The 26,516-nt window shown below is 42.1% G+C and overlaps 1 protein-coding gene across 13 annotated transcripts in view; it reads left to right on the top strand.

Moving 5' to 3' along the window:
* The window catches only part of dennd4a (DENN/MADD domain containing 4A), a 202,499-nt gene that overhangs the window by 27,688 nt on the left and 148,295 nt on the right, over positions 1-26,516 (top strand). The window contains exon 1 of one of the 13 annotated variants that reach the window (XM_068018276.1): positions 22,024-22,042. The exons of the other annotated variants lie outside the window; for them this stretch is intronic. The gene's annotated coding sequence lies outside the window, so the exon portion shown is untranslated. Of the gene's footprint in view, positions 1-22,023; positions 22,043-26,516 lie in introns of those variants that run through there. 13 annotated transcript variants of the gene reach the window in all.

Consider the following 26,516-nt stretch of genomic DNA (forward strand, 5'->3'; position numbering starts at 1 on the left):
TCAGCTTTTAACATTTTTCTTTGTGTTTAACTCGTGGTTAAAGGGTATGGAGAAAGAGCAAAAACTTAGACTGGAATAAACAGCTCTGTTGTGGGCCCAGCAGTGGTATGGCAAAATGGACCAAATGGCCTCCTCTACACTTACTTTTCTGTAACAATCAGTTATAAAATTGAGCTTTTTAAGAAATTATTTTAAAACAGCTGACATATGTATTTGTTCTTATAATGTGTACAATCAATAATAATTTGTATAATATTGTGACATGAATTGTACCCTTAAATTTAGTTGTCTAAATATCATTCTACAGAAACAAAATAAAAATAATTTATTGGACAAAATTCGAAACAGACTATCCTTTATCTAAAGTTATTACCTTCCTGTAAGAGCTTAAAGTCAGTGAAATAATGCTAGACTAGACTTAAGAAAAGTTGATGACTGAGATCTTTGAAAAGCAGTGAACAGACAATATTAGCAAGAACTGTTCAAGTTGGATGGATGCCAGAATAGAGTGCAATGGGACCTTTCTTTGCTCACCTGGTGCACCATTTCTTTGTGCAGTACTGAGTATTGCGTAATTATCATGCCCCAGATTGCAAAACACCATCTGGAGCAAGAAATTGTTTAAAGCAGGGGTTCAAATTTTTAACAACACTTGGGTAAAAACGCATAAAACATAATGCGTCACAGTTGATATCCCTGCAATAGTTGTTTTGAATTTGTTGCCAATAATTTTGAGGTTGATTGTATTTCTATGGGATGTTCAAGAATTTTTGAGAAGTGTAGTGCTGACCTAGGAGAGAGAAGTGGTAGAAACCTCGGGGGGGGGGGGGGGGGGGTGGGGTTTGAGGAAGTAGTGATATACAAAGAACAGTCCAGCACAGGAACAGGCCATTCGGCCCTCCAAGCCTGCGCCGATCTTGATGCCTGCCTAAACTAAAACCTTCTGCACTTCTGGGGTCCGTATCCCTCTATTCTCAACCTTTTCATGTATTTGTCAAGATGCCTCTTAAACGTCTCTATGGTACCTGCTTCCACCACCTCCCCCGGCAACAAGTTCCAGGCACTCACCACCCTCTGTAAAAAAAAAAACTTGCCTCGCACATCCCCTCTAAACTTTGCCCATCTCACCTTAAACCTATGTCCCCTAGTAACTGACATTGCTGTGGGCCTGGAGTCACATGTAGGCAGACCAGGTAAGGACAGCAGATTTCCTTCCCTAAAGGACATTAGTGAACCAGATGGGTTTTTACAACAGTCAACAATGGTTTCATGGCCATCATTAGACTAGCTCTTAATTCCAGATTTCTTAATTAAATTCAAATTCCACCTTCTGCCGTGGTGGGATTCGAACCCATGTCCCCAGAGAAATACTCTGGGTTACTTCTTCTTCTTTTGGCCTCCTTATCTCGAGAGACGATGGATACACGCCTGGAGGTGGTCAGTGGTTTGTGAAGCAGCGCCTGGAGTGGCTATAAAGGCCAATCCTAGAGTGACAGGCTCTTCCACAGGTGCTGCAGAGAAATTTGTTTGTCGGGGCTGTTGCACAGTTGGCTCTCCCCTTGCGCCTCTGTCTTTTTTCCTGCCAACTACTAAGTCTCTTCGACTCGCCACATTTTAGCCCCGTCTTTATGGCTGCCCGCCAGCTCTGGCGAACGCTGGCAACTGACTCCCACGACTTGTGATCAATGTCACTAGATTTCATGTCGCGTTTGCAGACGTCTTTAAAGCGGAGACATGGACGGCCGGTGGGTCTGATACCAGTGACGAGCTCGCTGTACAACGTGTCTTTGGGGATCCTGCCATCTTCCATGCGGCTCGCATGGCCAAGCCATCTCAAGCGCCGCTGACTCAGTAGTGTGTACAAGCTGGGGATGTTGGCCGCCTCGAGGACTTCTGTGTTGGAGATACGGTCCTGCCACCTGATGCCAAGTATTCTCCGGAGGCAGCGAAGATGGAATGAATTGAGATGTCGCTCTTGGCTGACATATGTTGTCCAGGCCTCGCTGCCATAGAGCAGGGTTACTAGTCCAATGATAATACCACTACGCTACCGCCTACCCTACCTTGGTGGAGGTTTTGGTATGCTGTATGTTTTTGAGTTGAAACCAGTCGAAGGAATGCTCAGACTACACTTCCAATTTTAACTATTAGGGCCATGACAATCATACAACGGAGTCTGACATCTTTTCCCTAGCTCCCATTTTGTTTGATTACTGCATTTTGCAAAGTGTTTGCTGCGTTTCCTGACATTACAACAGTGACGACACTTAAGAACTTCAATGTAAAACACTTTGGAATCCCGAGTTTGTGAAAGGTGCTATAGGAATGCAATTTTCTTTCTATCTTTCTGTTTTTTTTTCTTTCTTGAATGTTGCTTGGAAGCAAGTTTTCCATTCTGTTGTTAGGGGAAGTTGCTTTGGAGTCCCTTCAGGGTACTGAAGTCATGTTGCTCTAAGACAGAAGAGGATTTGTTTTTATGATGTTCCATGTCCATTAAATGCAGATCAGAACTCCAAAGTCAAAAGCAGATGTCAACAGTTTGACTGCACTGTATGAATTACATTGGGACTCAATTGGGGGATCAGCAAAACAAATTTGTTACAATGGAATGCAGCTTAATTTGCCAAAAGAGTGTTCAAATTCTTTTAAAAACTTGAATAAATTAAAATGGACATTCATCCATGGAAAAATCCTCAGGTTGGTTGATTTGTTTTATGGTATGAAGTGACATATTTGAATGTCAAGTAAATGAAGTGAAACATTTGAAACCAAGACTGTGACAGTCTTATTAAAAATGTTTACATAATGAATCTGTTAATTCATAAGAAAACAAATTCTACATCACTCTGAATCTCTGTGTATGCTATGTAATTCTGTGTAATCATCTAGATTAGGTCCTACTGTATCTCTATTTGTAACAATCAAAAAGGAAAATTCCCTTCAGTAAGATGTGCTTTTGGAAGTGGCATCTTGAATCATGTGCATGTTCACAGGTGGCCTGTGGGCACTGATTTTTTGAATGAAGCTCTCAGGGTAAGCAGTTTCTCTCGGTGAGCAAAATATTTCTTATCAACGATATATTCCAGGCACAATTTAATGTGATTTCTGAATTGAAAACTGCAAAGCACGGTTGTAATTGTCTTTAATGTTTGGTCAGTGTGAAATCAATAACCCCTGTGATTGGCTGTCATAGCACAACATGTGTGAAGTCACTCAAGTTTGGCTTAAGAATTTTAAATGCCTTTTTTTATTCCACTAAACCATGACTGGTATTGGTGCAGCTTTCATCAAAGAGAAAAACAGCATTATATACAGGGAGGAAGATTATTTTGATCCCTCCTTTTTTTTTAAACAATACTACACTTGGAGATCAGCAAACTGGAAGCAGGATCCAAAGCAAGAAATACATTCTTAGAAATAGTTATTCGTGAATTTTTAATCACACTGGCAATTCTTTTGCATTTTGTTTCAATGTTCAGGTTTGCTTTGTGTCTAAACAATTACAATATATAAATAGAGGTATGTTTGTTTTATTTTTGGAGTTGGGGGCCACTCAGGACTGTTCTGGAGTGTAAACAGTCGAGTTCTTCTAATAGTACTGACATTCTTTCTATATTGCACTGTAATCAACAGCTTAGGATGTTTAATAAAGACTTCAGAAAAACATTTACCCCATGCACTTCCTAAATTGTATTCATTACAAAATAATTTTGTATGACCGTTATTTTAAAATCCAAACTGACCGCAACTGCGACTCGTGACCACAGCATTCTACAATTTCCAGAAATAACAGCCTGCTGTTTTTAAAAAAAAGAGTCCAGACAGGTAAACTCTGGAGACTGATTTCAGCTTAGCATGTAACATGCCAGCATTCATCTGAGCTACCATAAGCTGATTTTGATATCTGCAAATTGTCATAGAGAGATACAGCACTGAAACAGGCCCTTCGGCCCACTGATTCTGTGTCGCCCATCAGCCAACCATTTATACTAATCCTACATTAATCCCATATTCCCTACAACATCCCCACAATTCTCCTACCACTTACCTACACTAGGGGCAATTCACAATGGCCAATTTACCTATCAACCTGCAAGTCTTTGGCTGTGGGACGAAACCGGAGTACCTGGCAGAAACCCACGTGATCACAGGGAGAACTTGCAAACTCTGCACAGGCAGTACCCAGAACTGAACCCGGGTCACTGGTGCTGTGAGGCTGCGGTGCTAACCACTGTGCCATTGTGCCGTACTCCTATTTCTTTTGCATTGCTTGCTACAGGAAATGTGTTCTAGAGTCATAGAGAGATACAGCACAGAAACAGGCCCTTCTGCCCATCATGTCTGTGGCGGCCATCAAGCACCTATCTATTCTAATCCCATTTCCCTACTCCCTTTGTCCATTGATTGGCCATTAAATTCACCACAGGAAATTAAGTTTAGTAGTTATAAGTGTTAGTACCCTTTAACAATGAGATAATTGTTAGTAACTGCCAATAACTCTTGCCGAGAAAGTGAGCAATTATGTCTTGTTCTTTCAGATTGTGAAATGTTTTGGGAGGTTTTAAAAATGTCAATTTTTTTTAAATTCTTTCTTACTTTTTTGTCTCTCTTTTTCTCTCCAATCCATACCACACTTGGAGGAATTTATGATTTGTCTGAATTGTGACAAAACTTTATTACAGTTTTTAGGCCGCTTGCTTAAATTTGTTATTAATCTGAGTTTTTCAGATTGACAGTTTGCCTCCAACACTCCTTTTGTATGTAATCCTTAGAAGCACAGGTTTATACAAAGTTTAGGGTACCTGATTGGTCAGAGGTCTGAATGGTATTTGTGCATTTCAAATCTTGCTGACATACAAGCTGTGATCAAGAATGGGAATATCCCTTGATGTATAGGCATGATGTATGCTTCCATTTGTACATTTGGAGCAACAATGGTGGCACTTAAACATAAACTGGAAGCAGAGTGGATGGGCTTTACATGATGCAGCAGCGTATAACTCTGCATTGCAGCAGCAGCCGGATATTTTATTTGTGCACAGTGTTGTTGGATGAAGCCCTGGGTGTAATGAATCATATTGATATGCCATCCACAGTAAGTTAGTCTGTGCCTCCTCTTCCTATCCCTGAAGGGTGAGATTTTGAATTTAACAGTGAGGCTTGTTTTGAATATTGTACCTTCAATATTTATACAACTGAACACAAGGACACAGAAATAGGAGCAGGAGTAGACCATATGGCCCATTGAGCCTGCTCCACCATTTAAAATGATCATGGCTGATCTTAGGATTCAACTCCACTTTCCCGCCCACTCACCATATCCCTCGATTCCCTGAGAGACCAAAAATCTGTCTAACAAACTGGTGACTGCATTTGATTTGTACACTCTTTTAATTAATATAATTGTTTGTGTGAGCAATTAAAACCATCTTGCTGGCCTCAGGAAGTTGTGACACATCCTGTTCTATAGTAACCCTGACCGGATAATGATGTAGTGATGTATTCAGCAGAATGGATGAGGGAGGAAAAACGTAGCAAGTGACTGCATTGCAAGAACAGGAAACAGGATGGCACAATACAAAGAATTGAAACTATTAAGAAACTGTCCTCATAGTCATAGAGTCATAGTTATACAGCACAAAAACAGGCCCTTTAGCCTATCATGTCCGTGCCGGCCATCAAACACCAATCTATTCTAATCCCATTTTCCAGCACTTGGCCGGTAGCCTTGTATGCTATGGCGTTTCCTGCCTCTATCACCGCTTCAGGCAGTGTGTTCCAGATTCCAACCATCCTCTGGGTGAAAATTTCTTTCCTCAAATCCTCTCTGAAGCTTCTGCCCCTTCCCTTAAATCTATGCCCCCTGGTTATTGACACCTCCGCTAAGAGAAAAAATTTCTTCCTATCTACCCTATCTATGCCCCTCATAATTTTGTACCCCTCAATCAGGTTCCCCCTCAGCCTTCTCTGCTCTAAGGAAAACAACGCTAGCCTTTTCAGTCTCTCTTCATAGCTGAAATGCTCCAGCCCAGACAACATCCTGGTGAATCTCCTCTGCACCCTCCCCACTGCAATTACATCCTTCCTATAGTGTGGTGACCAGAACTGTACACCGTACTCCAGCTGTGACCTAACTAGCATTTTATACAGCTCCATCAGGTGGCCACTGTTTATGATTCTGAGCAGTGAAGTACCTGAAAACAAGGTTAAAAGGTGCACCATGCTATAACGCTGGCTGAGGTGAGCAAACCAGCACAGAGGAGTAAAAGGATCGTCTTCATCTACATGGCTCAACTACTCAATGATTCACTTTGCTCAGCCAATGGGAAGACCCCAGCTTCACATATATAAATATATGTTTTGAGTAGGCATGCATATTTGTAAGCATTGTAATTACTTATAGCATTTGCATACATTTTTAAACATAGTATCCATAAATCTAGCGCATTTGAATGCAAATTGAAAACATTACATCATGGACAGCTGTGAAAGATTTTCTGACTTTGAGTGTTTATTTTAAATAAAATGATGTGTATAAAAGAAGTGACACCAAGCTGTGCTGCTGCAGAGTAAGGCTTGATGATTTCACTGGGGGTACGAAGCTGACCTTGGACCCTTCCCTGAGAAAGAGAAGGAAATAGTTGAAGCAAATAGCATCTGAAATTTGCTCTCCCTTGTGCTGACCTTAAAGCAGATTTGGTCAGGAGTGGATTGCTTGTCTGCCTTTATGGCTTATGATTGATGTAGAGAGACTGAAAGAGGACAAGATATTGTCTGGAGTTATGAATATTAAGTCTTAAAGACGAAAAAAAACATATACTAAAAGAGAAAACCTAAGTGACATCATTGGCAGTCTATCAAAGTCTTCATGGGCTGAATGGCCACCTCCTATGCCATAATGACTCTATGACTCATAGTTTTTATTTACAGTACAGTAATAGGTGTTAAATACCGTATCTGTTCTTCTGAATTTCACTTTAAATAGGAGGAAAAAGTATTTTTGCACATTGTTTAGATTTTAAGCAGGTAGAGATGGCGCCTACAAAAACCAACACTCTGGTGCTCATATCTACAAACTGATAGCCCAGCTAATATTTTACACATATGGTTACTTGCCTCTGGCCCACTTCTGCATGGATAACCTTAGAAATGGCTAGCCATTTCCACCATACTGTAGGCAACAAAATGTATTTGGGTGTTTCCATTGAAGATAAGCAGAACTTTTTCCATTTTGCTCTTGGCAATGACTGTGGGCGGTACAATTTTTCTTTTATCCTCCATTACCATGTGTCATTTTCTGATGGAAGGGGTGGGTCTGTGATGTACTGGGATCTGACAACTCAACTGTGTAGCCACTAGTTGGGGAGTATGTAACTACGACCAACTTTGACTTTTAGACTTGCTTTTAAACCTGCCCGCTGACAATGGGCTGGTATGTGTAAGGAATTATGGACATAAATCAATGTTCTTGCTCTCTGTTGTAGTATGTTAGTGCACCATGGTGTCGCAGCATCTGATGGTAACTCAGCAATAATGTAAAATGAGCTCCCATATGCCAGGCTGAAGAGTCCTGCTGGTACATTATTATTGATTCTTACCTGTTCCTATACTTTCTGGGCCAGCAAATACCTTGAGAGTATATGTTCTGTCGTACTGTGTTAGAGCTGGGTTTTGGTATTTATCCTTATTTGTGGATAGATTGTGTTTCAGTTTCATCAAGCATTGAGATCTTGATGTTTGAATGTCATGCAGGCAGCAATTCTTTTAAACTGCAATAGCTAAATATTGATTAATTTAGAAGCTATAATGAACTAGTAACTCTAGATTCATTGTACCTAACTTAGCCTTGATGCTTTTGGTAGCAGTTTTTTTTATTCTTTCATGGAATGTGAGCATCACTGATGAGGCCAGCATTTGTACCCATCCCTAATTGCCCTTGACAACTGAGTGGCTTGCTGGGCCCTTTCAGAGGGCAGCTAAGAGTCAACCACATTGCTGTGGATCTGGAGTACACGTAGACCAGACCAGGTAAGTATGGCAGATTTCCTTGCCTAAAGGACATTAGCGAACCAATTGGGTTTTTATGACAATCGATAGTTTCATGGCAGAATTACTGAAACTAACTTTCAATTCTAGATTTGTATTAATTAATTGAATTTATTAATTAATTGAATTCAAATTTCACCAGTTGCCGTGGTAGGAGTTGAACCTGTGTCCCCAGTGCCTTAGCCTGGGCCTCTGGATTACTAGTTCAGTGACATTACCACCATGCCACTGCCTCCCCCTAAATTGGTAACGATGCCATTAACTCGCAGAAAAAAGTACCTTGTTTATGCTACCTGTCTGTGAATGCTAATCTTATCAGGAGAGCTCTGTGTATATCTGCTTAACATGCACGCACAGAGTTCCAGTCCTGGGGGGTAATTGTTGAAATGTATTGAGAGCATGAGTGGGGACCAGACTCCAGAGTTGTACTAATATAAAAGCAAAATACTGTGGATGCTGGAAATCAAAAATAAAAACAAAGTCCTGGAAATACTCAGGTCTGGCAGCATCTGTGGAGAGAGAAGCTTTCACATCCTCATAATGTACCAAAGTACTTTACAACAATGATTTACTTTTGAAGTGTAGTTATTGTTCTGCAGGCAGACACAGCAAAATCTTTGAGCGAAATCTATTTTAGTGATGGTTGAGTAATAAATGTTGGCTAGGACACTGGGAGAACTCCTTTATTCTTTAGGTAGTGCCATGGGACCTTTTATGTCCACTTGAACAAGCTGATGGAGCTTCAGTTTAACTATTATCCAAAAGATGGTACCTCCAACAATGCTACACTCCCTCAAAACTGAACTGAAGCTGTCGGCCAAGCCTTTGTGCTCCAGTCCTGCAGTAAGACTTGAACCCATAACCTTCTGACTCGGGTGATAGTGCTACCAACAAGCCAAGCTGACATTTGTGAATATATTTTTAATTACATATTAATACTAAAAAAAAATTAATTAAAATAAATTTCTTGTATGTTGACCATATCAGTGCATTTATATCACACCAATTAACTTAGCAAGTTTTGTGAACCATAACTTCCAAGTTTTACAAGTGTTTGATTTACTATATAGTACATGTTCAATGGAAAGCTGTAGTTTGCTACTGTGGTGGCTCGATGAGCAAATGCATTGGCCTTGTGTGGTACTGTGCTGTACAGACTGGAACGTCTCCAGCTTGAGCTCTCCTGGACAGTGGCTGAGTTAGATGTGTGCAGCTGTCGCCGGAGTAGGACACTACATTTTCTGTCAGTGATTTGGGTTAGGGAGGGGAGAAATCAGCATGGGTTTCTTCTGCTGATTACTACCCAGTGCCCTCAACTGGAAAATGGAGTGCTGGTTAAGAACAGGAATAGGCATTATGGTGATGCATGTCCAGATCAAACAGCTTGCAGACACCCACCTTTCTGTTTCATTTTGGAGCCATTAACTTGTCAAGTACTTTTAAAACCTGTTGTACATACGTGTACATCTCCAAGAAAGCAAGCTGAATGGATGTGTGCATTTATGCTGCAATGCAGTGCTATGATGTTTACACAGATGCTTTTCAATCATCTTGCCCTTTTAAGTTTATAGGTTTTAGGGAAGCATCAAACATCAATTTAGTGAGCAAACAACTTGTTCCATGTTCTTCTTCCAATTGCACTTTGTTAACACCCCTTTTTTAGCCTTTTACCTGCCACATCAGCCTGTCTATTTAGCTGCCCTCTTTTTTTACTTCAGTAATTACCATTATATGGCTTTCCCTATTTCTTTTAGTCAAAGTACAGCTTGTGACTGCCTCCCTTTCACCTCTGATGTTTGGCAGACTTGTCTCATGTGCTTCTATGCCTGTATTCATCATCTTCCCAGCTTCAGGATGTTGACCAAACTGGGATTCAGTGTTGGTTCTTAAGCAAAAGGAGGGAAGGGAACAAATTTAGGAAGCAAGGACATCCTAGCATTTAGAAAGCAAGTGAAGGGGCACTGTTAAAGGCAAACATTTGGCCATGGTGTCTGTGCTAGATTTTTGGTGCAGCTGTCCAATTAATCCCTCTCCACTGCTCTTTGCCCATAACCATGCTGTTTTTCTCTCCAAGTATTTATCCAATTCTATTTTGAAAGTTACCATTGAATCATCTTCTACCACCCTTTCACACATTGCATTGCAGATCATCATAACTCACTGTGTAGTAAAAATGTTACCTCACGTCTCCTCTGTTTCTTTTGGTAATCAACCTAAATCTGTGTCCTCTGGTTACTGACCCTTCTGCTACTGGAAACAGCTTTTCCTCATTTACTCTGTCAAAATCATTCCAAGTGTCAAGAAAGCACGATATGCCAAATGAGGGATTATTAATTCATCGCTTGGAAACTTACATTAAACTTTTAATGGAAATCCTGCAGTTAACTTAAAAAAAAACTAGCAACCAAGATGGCCACTGCAATTTGCATCTGAAATACCTTTGCACATTCCAAACACCCATCTGGAGGCAGAGGTCTGAGCACCATGGACCCAGAACAATTGCTTGCTCTAAGTGATTAAATTACCCAAGACTGTTTCATTAGCATGACATTCAAGGCAGTCTTAACACCTTGACTTTGAAAGAGCAAACCCCCTCCAAGTTTAAATACTGGCATCTTGGGGACTGGGGAACCAATTCTGAATCTTCAATATCATTAGAAGGTTCCAGTTGAATATCTGGGGGTTGTCATGTGACCATCTGTCCATCTCTTGGAAAGCCAGAAAATTTCCTTGGGCGGCACAGTGGCGCAGTGGTTAGCACCGCAGCCTCACAGCTCCAGTGACCCGGGTTCAATTCCGGGTACTGCCTGTGTGGAGTTTGCAAGTTCTCCCTGTGTCTGTGTGGGTTTCCTCCGGGCGCTGCGGTTTCCTCCCACATGCCAAAGACTTGCAGGTTGAAAGGTAAATTGGCCATTATAAATTACCCCTAGGATAGGTAGGTGGTAGGGAAATATAGGGACTGGTGGGGATGTGGTTGGAATATGGAATTAGTATAGGATTAGTATAAATGGGTGGTTGATGGTCGGCACAGACTTGGTGGGCCGAAGGGCGTGTTTCAGTGCTGTATCTCTTTTTAAAAAAAAAAAGACAGACAGGTAGTAACTCAGACTGTGCAGCAGGAGAAAGGGTGTGCCTCCCCCCTCCTCTCCCTCTCTGTCCAGATATCACAAGTTTGAACCCCGTCTGCAACTGTGGACCCTCCAAACCTATAGATTGGTACAGACAGAGACCAGGGGAAGCAAGCCACCTACAAGTCTGCCTCCAAGAAAGCCTTGAGCCAAGCGGGCCAACCACAAAGTGCACTTTGACCAGCCAAGGACTTCAAGAATACAACTCCAGCCAGAAGACCACTGAACCATCCAACTTCAGACTGTGTATTTAATTTCCATTTATTCTGGACTCTAATCCAACTACAAAATCTACATTTTCCTCTGTAATTTGTTTGTGTGTGTGTGTGTGAGTCTCGTATGAATGTGTAGCGTAAATTTATTATTTCTAGATCAGTTTTAGATTGTTAAGTATAATAAACTCGCCTCTTTCATGTTTAAACTCAAGAAAACCTGTCCAATTGGTTCTTTGACGATCACATTAAAGGTAAAAGGTAAAACACTCTCACTGAGGTGCTAAGCACAACCACTGTTCAAAAAATGAATAAACCCTGTTGCGGTCAAATAAGAGGAACGGCAAGAGGGGAGCCTGGGACCCCCTCCTCACCTGGCCGCAACGCAAGCTATTAAGTTTCAAATCCAAGATATGAGGTGAACTCTCATCGCACACTATTCTTGATGGGTAACTTTTAACAGCAAAGTCTGACATTGCAAACTTTGTCTTTTTCTCCTTACACTCATCCAACTACCCTCAACATAAGCCCCAGGAATAGTATTTCACCTTGCTCCTGTGCATTTTGGTAGCGCACCATTGCTGAAGTATTTTATATGCAGATCCTAGGTGTATATACAGTGGGAAGGTAGTCTCTGAGTGAACCCGTCAGGTAGCATTCTTTGCATAAATAAAAGCAAAATACTGCACATGCTGGAAATCTGAAATAAAAACAAATGCTGGAAATACTCAGCAGGTCTGGCAGCATCTGTGGAGAGAGAAGCAGAGTTAACATTTCAGGTCAATGACCTTCATCAGAACATTCTTTGCATATATGGTTTGTGTGTTTGAATTCATTCAACCCTTCGAAGTATAAATGTTTATCAAAAACATTACTTCATAGTCAACTGTTAGAATATACAGTTGATGAAAGAAAGGATAATGTGATAAAACAGTTATGTAAAATATGTCATTAATTCATGACAGCAAGAACATGTCTGGTGCAAAGGAATGTGCTCAGATAGAGTATCGGATTTTGCTCCAGGTCACAAATAGGCTGAGTTGTTTTCGGGGTTTCCTGATGCGTTATCTCATGTTGTCTGATCCCTTTCCGTTGGTCCCATCCTATTAGAAGTGACTTTCTGGACCTCTACAGCTGGAGAGTTATTACTTCGCTGTGGAGGGTCGAGCTCATTCAGTATACAACACTCTCTTGAGACAGAAGAACCTTTATGAAAGATGGGTTGGTTTTTATGGGAGAACACAATGTACCGGCTAGATTTTTATATAGTTACAATATTGTGAAATTTAATTAGACCATTGTAACAGGGAGTCCTCATGCTGGAGCATGGACAGAGTCTCTAGGGTCATAGTGCTGCCAAAAAAAGTGAATATGTTGTGAAATAGTGACGTGAAATGTTGTGCAGTCAATCATCTGATGGATTTGCATTCAGGGTTGCAAAGTGACTGGGTGTAGAGTTGTACTGATGCTCTCTGATTAGATGGTTGTCTGAATGATGGCAACATCTCTAGATGGAAACATTAGAGAGAAAAATAGACCAAAGTGGAGACAACATCAAGAGGCTTTCAGTATTTATCGATACGGTGTCACAGGAAGTTGTGCAAGAAAAGACTAATGTAATAAACCACAGAATTGTCACAGCACAGAAGGAGGCCATTCAGCCTATCGTGCCTGCACCGTCTTTCCGAACAAGCAATTCACTTAGTGGCGTTGGCCCACCTTCTCCCCATAACCCTGCACATTCTTCATTTTCAGATAACTATTCTGCCTCGATTGAACCTGTCCCCTTGCAATAGGGGCAGTGCATTCCAGATCCTAACTTCACTGCGCGAAAATGTTTTTCCTCATATTGCATTGCTTCTTTTGCCAATTACCTTACATCTGTGCCGTCATATTCTTGATCCTTTCATGAGTGGGAACAGTTTTTCTCTATCTATTCTGTCTAGACCCCTCATGGTTTTGAGTACTTCTATCAAATCACCTCTCAGCCTTCTCCTCTCCAAGGAAAACAGTCCCAATTTCTCCAATCTATCTTTGTAAATGAAGTTCCTCATCACTGGAACCATTCTCATGCATCTTTTCTGCACTCGCTTCAATGTCTTCACATCTGTCTCAAAGTTTAGTTCCCAGAAATGGACGCAATACTTCCGTGGAGGCTGAACCACTGTCTTATACAAGTTTAAACTCCTTGCTGTTGTACTCTATGCCCCTATTAATAAAGCCCAGGATGCTGTATACTTTATTAACCATTCGCTCAACCTATCCTGCCACCGTCAATGACTTATGCACATATACACCCAGGTCCCTCTAATCCTGCACCCCCTTTAGAGTTTTACCCTTTGTTCTATATTGTCTCTCCATGTTTGGGCGGCGCAGTGGTTAGCACTGCAGCCTCACAGCTCCAGCGACCCGGGTTCAGTTCTGGGTACTGCCTGTGCGGAGTTTGCAAGTTCTCCCTGTGTCTGCGTGGGTTTCCGCCGAGTGCTCTGGTTTCCTCCCACAGCCAAAGACTTGCAGGTTGATAGGTAAATTGGCCATTGTAAATTGCCCCTAGTGTAGGTAGGTGGTAGGAGAATGTTGGGGATGTGGTAGAGTTAATATAGGATTAGTATAAATGGGTGGTTGTTGGTCGGCACAGACTCGGTGGGCCGAAGGGCCTGTTTCAGTGCTGTATCTCTAAATAAATAAAAATAAATGTTGTTCTTACCAAAATGAATCACTTCACACTTATCTGCATTGAATTTCATCTGCCACTTGTCCGCCCATTGCACTAACTTGTCTGTGTCCTTTTGAAGTTCTAAACAATCCCCCTCATAGTTAACAGTGCTTCCAAGTTTTGGATCATCCACAAATTTTGAAATTGTGCCCTGTACACCAAGGTCAAGGTCATTAATCTATATCACGAACAGGAGCACTGATCCCTGGGGAACTCCATAAATCTTCCTCCAGTCCAAGAAACATCCATTAACTCTCACTCTCTGTTTCCTATCACTCAGCCATTTCATATCCATGTTGCTACTGTCCCTTTTATTCCAGGAGCTATAACTTTGCTCACAGGTCTGTTGTGTGGCACTGTATCAAACGTCTTTGGCAGTCCACGTACACCACATCAACAGCATTACCCTCATCAACACTCTCTGTTACCTCTTCAAAAAAATCTCCATTAAATTAGTTAAATGTGAATTTTCCTTAACAGGTCCATTCTGGTTTTCCTTAATTAACCTGCATTTGTCCAAGTGACTATTAATTTTGTTCCGAGTTATTGTTTCTAGAAGTTTCCCACCACTGAGGTTAAACTAACTGGCTTGTAGTTGCTGGGCTTATTTTTACACCCTTTTTTGAACAAGGGTGTAACATTTGCAATTTTCCATTCCTCTGGCACCACCCCTGAGTCTAAGGAAGACTGGAAATTTATGTCCTATGCCTCTGCAATTTCCACTCTCGCTTACCTCAGCATCTTTGGATGCGTCTCATTCGGTGCTGGTGCCTTATCAACTTTAAGTATAGACAGCCTATCCAATACCTCCTCATTATCAATTTAAATCCTTCTAGTGTATTATCTTTCACCATGGACTGGGTTGCATATTCTTGCTTGGTAAAGACAGATGCAAAGTATTCATTTAATACCTCAGCTATGTCTCCTGTCTCCATGCATAAATCCCCTTTTTGATCCCTAATTGGCTCCACTCCTCCTTTTACCACAACAGATTCAAAATTTAGCTAAGGAAAACCAGAATGTTGGCTGTTAATGGAGGGTATAATAGTATTTGTCTGTTGGCTTAACTATAATCAGTCTGGCAATGCCTCATTTTAAAAATTCTCATTTTTCTGTTCAAATTCCTCCCACTCCCGATCTCTGTAACCTCCTCAAGCCCTCCAACCCTCTGAGATCTCTGCGCTCCTTCAATTTGGGCCTTGCATGCACCCCTGATTTTTAATTGTTCCATCATTGGTGCCTGTGCCTTCAGCGGCTAGATTCTTCCCTCCCTGAACCTCTCTGCCCCTCTTTCTCTTTTTCCTCATTTTAAGACACTTGTTAAAACTCCGACGAGGCCTTTGGTCAGCAGACCTAATATCTCCTTATGTGGCTCAATGTCAAGTTTTGTTTGATAACGCTCCTGTGAAGCGCCTTGGGGCATTCTACTATGTTAAATAAAGATGCTATATATTATATTATTTAGTGCTTATATTATATCACATTTCATGCAGGCAAAGGCAAAGTTTGACCATACGTTTTGTGGCTTGCAAAAGCGACATTCGGAATATTCCACAAAGTAATGGAATCAGTGTCAACATAAAGATCAGACTCGATCACAGCAATGTTTTGGTGGAATGCCAACTCAATCCTTTTTTTATTTAAGCTCCCCAAAGAAAAATTAGGTTGAGTGTCTAAGACAAAATAAATCATAATGAGTTCAGAAGAGCCACCTTCTGCCAACAATTTGTTGTGAAGTGAGGCTGGCATAGCTAACCATCTGTTGTGAATGGGCAGATAAGGCTACATATTTGGCAGACTGGAAGCAGAAGAGGAGGTCAACCAAGAGCCTTGTAGCAAGATTGAGTTTTAAAACACTCCTTGGATAAACCATGAAACACATCTGGTGACAGGAGGTTTCTTGAATCTTCCTCTTGTATTTGACGCAAGCATTATTTAAAATTCACTTTTGGGTATGAGCATTGTTGGCAAGGCCAGCATTTATTGCCCATCCCTAATTGCCCTTGAGAAGGGAATGGTGAGCAGTCTTGAACCAATGTTGTCTATGTGGTGATAGATGCACCTACAGTATTTAGTTTAGTTTAGTTTAGAGATACAGCACTGAAACAGGCCCTTCGGCCCACCGAGTCTGTGCCGACCATCAACCACCCATTTATACTAATCCTACATTTATCCCATATTCCTATCACATCCCCACCTATCCCTATATATTTCCCTACCACCTACCTAAACTAGGTGCAATTTCTAATGGCCAATTTACCTATCAACCTGCAAGTCTTTGGCATGTGGGAGGAAACCGGAGCACCGGAGGAAACCCACGCAGACACAGGGAGAACTTGCAAACTCCACACAGGCAGGACCCGGAATTGAACCCGGGTCGCTGGAGCTGTGAGGCTGCGGTGCTAACCACTGCGCCACTGGGTATTTTGTGGACAAATCTGTTTTCAATGCATTTCATTTGGGACTTTTTCAACATTGAATTCAGGAGTATCGGCCTGTGAAATGGAACTCTTGTCTGCTTTTGTTGCCCATTGTCTACATCGAGTGTTTCCAAGTCAGAAAAGTGGTTAAATACACAATATAAAACTCTATGTTCTACCTGAATTTCAGAAATGCAGCCTTTCTCTGTGCCACTATTGCATTCCTTTAGCCATTCTAACAAACTGTCTAAGCAGAACTACGGTTGAGCCTCAGTTAGTGCTGAATTATGGGCATTTTTGTGTGGGGACTAACCCTCAAGAAACTAGGTGAGGTTACACCAAACTCGTTTGAGTTAGGATCCTTCTAGCTACCAGAGAGCGAGGGGGTTTCTACCCCATCAGGTGAGATGAGAGTGACTGCCCTTGACATCAAGGCAGCATTTGACCGAGTATGGCATCAAGGAGCCCTAGCAAAACTGAAGTCAATGGGAATCATGGGTGAAGCTCTCCACTGGGTGGAGTCATATCTAGCACAAAGGAAGATGGTTGTGGTTGCTGGAGGTCAATCATCTCAGCTGCAGGACATCACTGCAGGAGTTCCTCAGGGTAGTGTCCTGGGCCCAACCATCTTCAGCTGCTTCATCAATGACCTTCCTTCAATCATAAGGTCAGAAGTGGGGATGTTCGCTGATGATTGCACAATGTTCAGCACCATTCGTGACTCCTCAGATATTGAATCAGTCCGTGTAGAAATGCAGCAAGACTTGGACAATATCCAGGCTTGGGCTGATAAGTGGCAAGTAACATTCACGCCACACAAGTGCCAGGCAATGACCATCTCCAACAAGAGAGAATCTAACCATCTCCCCTTGACATTCAGCGGCATTACCATCGCTGAATCCCCCACTATCAACATCCTAGGGGCTACCATTGACCAGAAACTGAACTGGAGTAGCCATATAAATTCCGTGGCTACAAGAGCGGGTCAGAGGCTCGGAAACCTGAGGCGAGTAACTCACCTCCTGACTCCCCAAAGCCTGTTCACCATCTACAAGGCACAAGTCAGGAGTGTGATGGAATACTCTCCACTTGCCTGGATGGGTGCAGCTCCAACAACACTCAAGAAGCTCGACGCCATCCAGGACAAAGCAGCCCGCTTGATTGGCACCCCATCTACAAACATTCATTCCCTCCACCACCGACGCACAGTGGCAGCAGTGTGTACCATCTACAAGATGCACTGCAGCAATGCACCAAGGCTCCTTAGACAGCACCTTCCAAACCCGCGACCTTTACCAACTAGAAGGACAAGGGCAGCAAATACATGGGAACACCACCACCTGCAAGTTCCCCTCCAAGTCACACACCACCCTGACATGGAACAATATCGCCGTTCCTTCACTGTCGCTGGGTCAAAATCCTGGAACTCCCTTCCTAACAGCACTGTGGGTATACCTACCCCAAATGGACTGCAGCGGTTCAAGAAGGCAGCTCACCACTACCTTCTCAAGGGCAATTAGGGAAGGGCAATAAATGCTGGCCTGGCCAGTGACGCCTACAACCCATGAATGAATTTTAAAAAAAATTGGGTTAATTAAAATTCAAACATGAATGGACCGCATACTAACCAGTCATCTGATCACTCTGCTAGGCAATTTTCTCTGCTCATAATAAGCAAATGCTGAAAATACGCAGTGGATCCAGTGCAGAAAGGCCATTTGGCCCATCGTGTCCGCACCGGCTCTCTGAAAGAGCAACTTGCTCAGTTCCATTCCCCTGCCTTCTCTCCATAACCCTGCACGTTCTTCCTTTTCCCTTCTGAATGCTTCAGTTGAACCTGCCTCCACCACGTTCTCAGGCAGTGCACCTTAACCACTCGCAGCGTGACAAAGATTTTCCTCATGTCGCTTTTGCTTCCCTTACCAAACGCTTTAAATCTGTGCCCTCTCATTTTCGATCCTTTCACGAGTGTGAACAGTTTCTCTCTATCTACTCTGTCCAGACCTCTCATGATTTTGAATACCTCTATCAAATCACCTCTCAGCCTTTTCTTCTCCAAGGAAAATAGTCCTAACTTCTCCAATCTATCTTCAGAACTGAAATTCCTCAACTCGAACCATTCTCATGAATCTTTTCTGTACTCTCTCCAATACCCTCATGTCTTTCCTCAAGTGTGGCACCCAGAATTGGACGCAATACTCCAGCTGAGGCTGAGCCGGTGTCTTATACAAGTTCAACATAACCTTGCTGTTGTACTCTATGCCCCTATTAATAAAGCCCAGGATACTGTATGCTATATTAACAGCTCTCTCAACCTGTTCTGCCACCTTCAATGACTTATGCACATATACACCTAGGTCCCTCTGCTCCTGCACCCCCTTTAGAATTGTACCCTTTATTCTACATTGTCTCTCCATGTTCTTCCTTCCAAAATGAATCACTTCACATTTCTCTGCATTCAGCTTCATCTACCACGTGTCCACCTATTCCACCAACCTATCTGTGTCTTCTTGAAGTCTATCACTATCCTCCTCACAGTTCACAATGCTTCCAAGTTTCGTATCATCCCCAAACTTTGAAATTGTGCTCTGTACACCAAGGTCTAGGTCATTAATATGCATCAGGAAAAGCAAGGGTCCCAACACTGATCCCTGCGGAACTCCACTACAAACCTTCCTCCAGCCCGAAAAGCACAGGGTGGCACAGTGGCGCAGTGGTTAGCACCGCAGCCTCACAGCTCCAGCGACCCGGGTTCAATTCTGGGTACTACCTGTGTGGAGTTTGCAAGTTCTCCCTGTGTCTGCGTGGGTTTCCTCCGGGTGCTCCGGTTTCCTCCCACAAGCCAAAAGACTTGCAGGTTGGTAGGTAAATTGGCCATGATAAAAATTGCCACTAGTGTAGGTGGGAGGGGAATATAGGGACAGGTGAGGATGTGGTAGGAATATGGGATTAGTGTAGGATTAGTATAAATGGGTGGTTAATGGTCGGCACAGACTCGGTGGGCCGAAGGGCCTGTTTCAGTGCTGTATATCTAAATCTAAATCTAAAATCTAAATCATCCATTAAACACTACTCTTTGTTTCCTGTCACTCAGCCAATTTCGTAGCCATGTTGCTGGCGTCCCTTTTATTCCATGAGCTCCAAGTTTTCTCACAAGTCTGTATCAAATGCCTTTTGAAAGTCCATGTACACCACATCAACAGCATTGCCCTCATCAACCTCTCTGTTACCTCCTCACAAAACTCCAGCAAGTTAGTTAAACATGATTTTCCCTTAAATCCATGCTGGCTTTGCTTAATTAACTCGCATTTGTCCATGTGACTTGATTTTGTCCCAAATTATTCTTTCTAGAGGTTTTCCACCACCGAAATTAAACCGACTGGCCTGTAGTTGCTGGGCTTACCTTTACACCATTTTTTGAACAAGGGTGTACACGTTTGCAATTCTCCAGTTCTCTGGCATCACCCCCGAGTCTAAGGAAGACTGAAAAAGTATGGCCAGTGCCTCTGCGATTTCCACCCTCACTTCCCTCAGTATCCTTGGATGCATCTCATCCGGCCCTGGTACTTTATCCACTTTAAGTATAGACAGCCTATCCAATACTTCCTCTTTATCAATTTTAAACCTCTTAAGTGTCTGACGTACCTCCGCTTTCACCATTCCCTGGGTTGCTGCATCTTCTTCGCTAAAGACAGGTGCAAAGTATTCATTTAATACCTCAGCTCTGCTCTCTGCTTCCATGTGTAAATCCCCTTTCTGGTCCCTAATTGGCCCCACTCCTCCTTTTACTATCAGCATCTGAAAAAATGAAGCAATAGCAAAACACTGTGGATGCTGAAATCTGAAATAAAAACAGAAAATGCTGAAACACTCAGCAGGTTAGGCAACATTTGGGCAAAAATAGTTTGACAGTGGTTTTCATTAACTGCATCTGAGGTGGTGTTTGGCGTGGGTGCATCAACACAGCCAATGGTAGACCAGCTATTTGCAGGTTTCCGCCCATGATTATTCAGTCAGTGAGCTGTAGCAGGAGGAGCTGATCAGGGGCCATTTATTCTTCACAGTGAGTGACTTTCATTGGGGAGAAGGAAATAGTCACCCCAAATCTCATTTTGTGCACTTTCCAAGAACCAGCTCACGATTTGTCCGGCCTTTATAGACCTAGGGGGTTAGGACCTAGGAAATTCCCACTTTAAAAAAAATTGGAGAATTAACAACTCTTTAATGCAATTGCATTCTCAGAAATCTTGCACTTCAAAGCTGCTTGTCCCCACAACTTTACGAGCATGTCATTAATTACAGAGCAAGCAATCTGGTTATCCTTAAGAGGGATTAAGCCTCTGAATTTTTTAAAAATTTTAGCTCTGGTGCAAAATGAAGTGGTTAATGGCTGTGGAAATTCAGCTTTAGACTAAACCAAGTTAATTGGTTTTGTCCGTAGCAGTGAATTAGTGACCTTCTTATGTAACTACTTTGTGGAACATTTGTAACAGGTTTATTATGGGGTTGGCTATAAACACTGTTACATGCGACTGTCTTGCACCTGTTTAATGTACACCAAGGGCAGTGTGCCCTTCACCTTAGTTGAATGTACTTCTAGTGCCATTTGCTTTACTGAAGTAGAACAAGATCTTCATTCAGACTGTGATTTTATGTAGTCAACTAATTTGTTCGACTCTTTTTTAAAAAAAAAGAAAGGAACATTTAACTGCCTGTGTCCACAAAATCCTGAGATTATTTGGTTTGCTTTGTAACTTGCTGCCATTGAGTTTAGTCTGTAGTTAATGTGAAAGTATTTTTCTGTGAACTCAGTGAAGTAATTGTATTTTAATTGGAGTGTTCGCAGTATGTTCCAATCCACCCATGTGCTATAGGGAGAAATGCTTACTCTGGGATTTGAACTGATGGGAGAATTGGTGACCTTACTGTGCTGTCAGTAAAATGGTGTTACAATGATCTTCCTCTTCAGCTGCAGTATTGAGCTGTTTTGCATGATGCACAACACTAATTATAAATATGGCAATTAACTGTACATGGAATAGACAATAAAGTGGTTTTGTGTATTCAGCATTTCCTGCCTCATTTATCAAAACTATTACGGGTAGTCCTCCTCTGAACTTTCCCGTCTTGTTCCTTCTTAATTGTAAATCTGCTTTCCTAAATTATTCTTTATTATGTTGAAATTGAGACTACTTCCACTGTTTCCTGCTCAACTCGTTCTCCCAAGACCCCAAAGCTGTGATGCTCCTTGTTGCTTTAGTCTTTTTTTTCCTCATACAATCTTTGTCCTTTTACAATCCAAGCTTGGTGTCACCTAATCACTACTACTTGATATACCTCACATTCTTTCATTCATTTCATGTTTGCTGATATGCTGCAGTATAGCCCGAGGATCTTCACCTGGGTTACTTAAAAACATTATTTAAACTATGTCTGCTATATTGCTTTAGACTGGACTGCTGGAAGAGTTAGTTCATTAACATTATGAAAAATGGCTGGATCACATGAAGATCATTACAGGTATGTGATTGTGGTGTTATCATAGTGATTTGAATGTTGGTTGGTTCGTGTTCCAAAGAATCCAACAGCTGCCGCCTATAATAGTGTGGATTGCAATATGAAGTATTATAAAATAGCCTGTGCAAGTGCAAATCTGTAAGTCATATTCATTTTAATGATTTCAAAATTGTATCCAAAACATAATGACAAAGCCACAAGGCCAGCATTGCAAACAGCGAACTTGCCTTTTAGGCGATTGGCTCGATTGAGGCAGCTGCTTCCCTGCTTGCTTGATGCGTCTCCTTTTCACACACCCAACGTGTGATCTTATGCTTTGTCATCAGTGTCGAGATTCAGAAGTGCAAAACCTCTCTTGTGGGGTTAGTTATCAAATCACTTTGGGAGCTTGAATGCACTCATTGGATCCAAATTTTTAAAAAATCATTAGTATTAAGTACATCATGCGGTATGAATTTGCAGTCTCACCTTGTTTTTGTTAAGTAGAACAATGATAACAGATGTTTTAGGCAACTGGAGGACCAAATATGAATGTAGGACATAGTTAACTCCCATAAAATTATCTCTAGTGATCAGCCCTGTATTGTTATACACCATCCATTAGTCAAAGGTATAATAACAACCATAAATCATTTTTTTTAATTTATAGTGTTAGGTGTAATGGGGAAGGTTCCTTTGAGTGTCACATTCTTCAAAGTCATTTACCTGCTATTATTTGGTTTGAGGGATAAATGTAATTGACCTTATCCTCCATCCCACTCCCATATCCTTTACAGAGTATATCAATAGTTTTTGAGTATATCAATAGACGGGCCCCCCTTTTTTATTTTTAGTTATTTTTTATGTGTTTATTTTATTTTAGTTTGTGCCTACCCACTGTTTTTTTCATGTTTGTGCTTGGGGCCAGGCTGTTCAGTTTTCTGTCCATTAACACCCTCTCTGTACTAATGCTTTGTCTTTCAGCACACCATTAACATATCTTTTGCCTTTGCTTCATGACCTTCTGGTCAGTTATTCTCTGTGACCTTGTCCTATCAACACCTCTTTTGTTATCTCTTGCCCCAGCCCCTCTTTACTTGCTCAAAACCTTTTATATTTCTAATATTTGCCAGTTCTGATGAAGGGTCACTGACCTGAAACATTAACTCAGTTTTTCTCTCCACAGATGCTGCCAGACCTGCTGAGTATTTCCAGCATTTCTTGTTTTTATTTCAGATTTCCAGCATCTGCAGTATTTTGCTTTTATTCAATAGTTTTGGGATCTGGTTCTTTAAAGCTCATTTGGCAAAGGTAGGAAATTAGCAGGGAGTGGGTGCAAATTCATTTTAGCAACAAAGGGCTGAATTTTCCCGGCCCCATGGAGACATGGCTGGAGGTTGGGAAGGGGTGGGTGGGGGTGAATGACTGGGAAAATAGCGGGGAACCACATTGGGACAGCACCCTGACACATTCCTGTCTCCGTAGGGCATTCCCAGGGATGGACTGGGAGCCAGGTCGGCTGCCCCCTCCTCGGAGGGAGGCAGCCAATTAGGACAATCAAGGCCCCACTTAGGGGCCATTTTACAATAGTGTGGTATTTTCTTTTGTCATTGGAGTGACCAAACCCCTACTGCCTGGCCATGTGTGGAAGGCTGGGTGAACATGGGAGCCAGAGACTCCATGCCAATGAAGGGGCTTCAGAGATGAAAGGCGACAGCCATTTCCAAAAACAATCCTGTGGAGGCATTTCCCCTGCATCCCGAAGGCCCTTCAGGCGTCAGGCCTCTTTATTTGAGGATTTCAATGCAGACAACCAAGGACACCTCCATTTTGAGGTGCCCTTAATGCTCACCTGCCTGCGGCGGCGGACTGCTGACGACATGGGGCGGGCTCAGGACCCCCAGAAGGCCTGATGTCAGTGTCCCAACGCCTGCAGGAAAATCTGGCCCAAAATGTTAAGTAGTGTCAAAAGGCAACTTTTTAATTCAAAATTTGAGAGTGAAGTTTTATGTATGTGATCACTACTTATACATGCAGTGTTTTTCAGGATATCATTTAAGATGTATTTTGGCAAAGGGGAACAACAGTCTGAGTGTTACATTGCTGCAACATTCATGCCAGAGGGAGTGGTTGAGGCAAATATAGAGGCATTTAAGGGGAAGCTAGATAAGCATATCAGGGAGATGAGAATAAAGGGTTATATTGATAGATGGGAAAAGATGAGAGGATCCTTGAAAGGAGCATAAGTGCTGACATGGGCTGGTTCAGCTGAATGGCCTGCTTCTGTGTTGTGTATTTTATGTAAAATTGGGTCAAACTTAATCACCCTTCTCCATTTCCTGTGGAGATTGGTGTTTGCACAGTGAAAATAAAGTTGAGCAGTTTGTGTTTGGCTCCTCAAGTTCAAAGTGCTAATTGGCCATTAATGTGCAAGTGGCATTGAATTAACTGTTAATTGCAGAAGCTGGTGTATAATTCTCTAAGATATATGGACACGACAGGCTGAATGGCCTCCTTCTGTGCTGTAATTTTTCTATGGTTCTGTGTTGATAGTTCTGGGAAACCTACGTCTGTTACAATAAAGTTTAAACTAATTATAAATGTGTGTTTTTTTAAATATTTGTTCATGGGATGTGGGCATCACTGGCAAGGCCAGCATTTATTGCCCATCCTTCTTGTCCTTGAGAATTTGGCGGTGAACCACTGCCGCAGTCCATGTGGTGGTTTAGGTACACCCACAGTGCGGTAAGGAAGGGAGCTCCAGGATTTTGACCCAGCATGTGTTCATGCAAAATAAGTAAAGAAGGAAATAACTTGTGTTTTTTAAGCACCTTTCACAACTTCAGGCCATCCCAAAGTACTCCAATCCAATGAAGTATCATCCCTGTTGTATATAGGTAAATGCAGCAGCCAACGTGCTCACAGTAAGGTTCCATAAATAGCAATAAAATAAATGATCAGATGATCTGTTATTGATGTCGGTTGTGGGCCGTGTTCCCTCTAAATTCCCTTTGCTGTGCAAGGCCTGTTTGAACATAAAAATTAGGAGCAGAAGTAGGCCATTCAGCCCCTCGAGCTTGCTCCACCATTCAGTAAGATCATGGTAGATCTGTTTTTGTCTCAAATTCCACACTCCCATCTGCCCCCAATAATCTTTGATTCCCTTGCCTACCAAGAATCTGACAACCCCCACCTTAAAAAATATTCAATAACCCCGCCTCCACCACCTTCTGAGGCAGAATGTTCCAAAGTCGCACAAGCCTCTGAGAGAAAAAGTTTCTCCTCATCTCTGTCCTAAAAGGGCGAACCCTAATTTTAAAACAGTGCCCCTTAGTTCTGGACTCTCCCGCAAGAGGAAACATTCTTTCCACATCCACCTTGTCAAGAAAGTTCAGGATCTTATATAATTCAATCAAGTTTAGTTTAGTTTAGTTTAGAGATACAGCACTGAAACAGGCCCTTCGGCCCACCGAGTCTGTGCCGCACATCAACCACCCATTTATACTAATCCTACACTAATCCCATATTCCCAACAAACATCCCCACCTATCCCTATATTTCCCTACCACCTACCTATACTAGGGGCAATTTATAATGGCCAATTTACCTATCAACCTGCAAGTCTTTTGGCTTGTGGGAGGAAACCGGAGCACCCGGAGAAAACCCACGCAGACACAGGGAGAACTTGCAAACTCCACACAGGCAGTACCCGGAATCGAACCCGGGTCCCTGGAGCTGTGAGGCTGCGGTGCTAACCACTGCGCCACTGTCCCTTCACTCTTCTAAACTCCAGTGTAAACAAGTCCAGTCTGTCCAACCTTTCCTCATAAGACAACCCGCTCATTCCAGGTATCAATCCAGTAAACCTCATCTGAATCTCCTCCAATACATTTACATCCTTTCTTAAATAAGGAGACAAAAACTGCACACAGTATTCGAGATGTGGTCTCACCAATGCCCTGTATAACTGAAGCATCACATCCTTACTTTTATTTTCAATTCCTGTCGGAATAAAGGATAGCATTCCATTAGTGTTCTTTATGACTTGCTGTACCTGCATACTAACTTTATGTGACGCATACACGAGAACACCTAGATCCCTCTGCACCTCAGAATTCTGCAGTCGTTCTCCGTTTAAGTAATACTCTGTTTTTTTATTCCTCCTGCCAAAGTGAACAACTTCACATATTCCCACATTATACTCTATCTGCCAGATTTTTGCCTATCTATATTGGTCTGCAATCTCCTTATGTCCTCTTCACAAATACTTTCCTACCTATCTTTGTGTCATCTGCAAATTTAGCTACCAAGCCATCGCTCCCATCAACTACGTCATTGATATAAATTGTAAAAAGTTGAGGCCCCAGCACAGATCCCGGTGGGACTCCACTTGTCACATCCTGTATATCAGAAAAAGACCCATTTATGCATACTCTTTGTTTTCTGCCAGCCAGCCAATCTTCTATCCATGCACCATGAGCTCCTACCTTGAGCAATA

This window comes from Heterodontus francisci, chromosome 38 (assembly GCF_036365525.1).
Source record: "Heterodontus francisci isolate sHetFra1 chromosome 38, sHetFra1.hap1, whole genome shotgun sequence".
NCBI classification, from domain to species: domain Eukaryota; kingdom Metazoa; phylum Chordata; class Chondrichthyes; order Heterodontiformes; family Heterodontidae; genus Heterodontus; species Heterodontus francisci.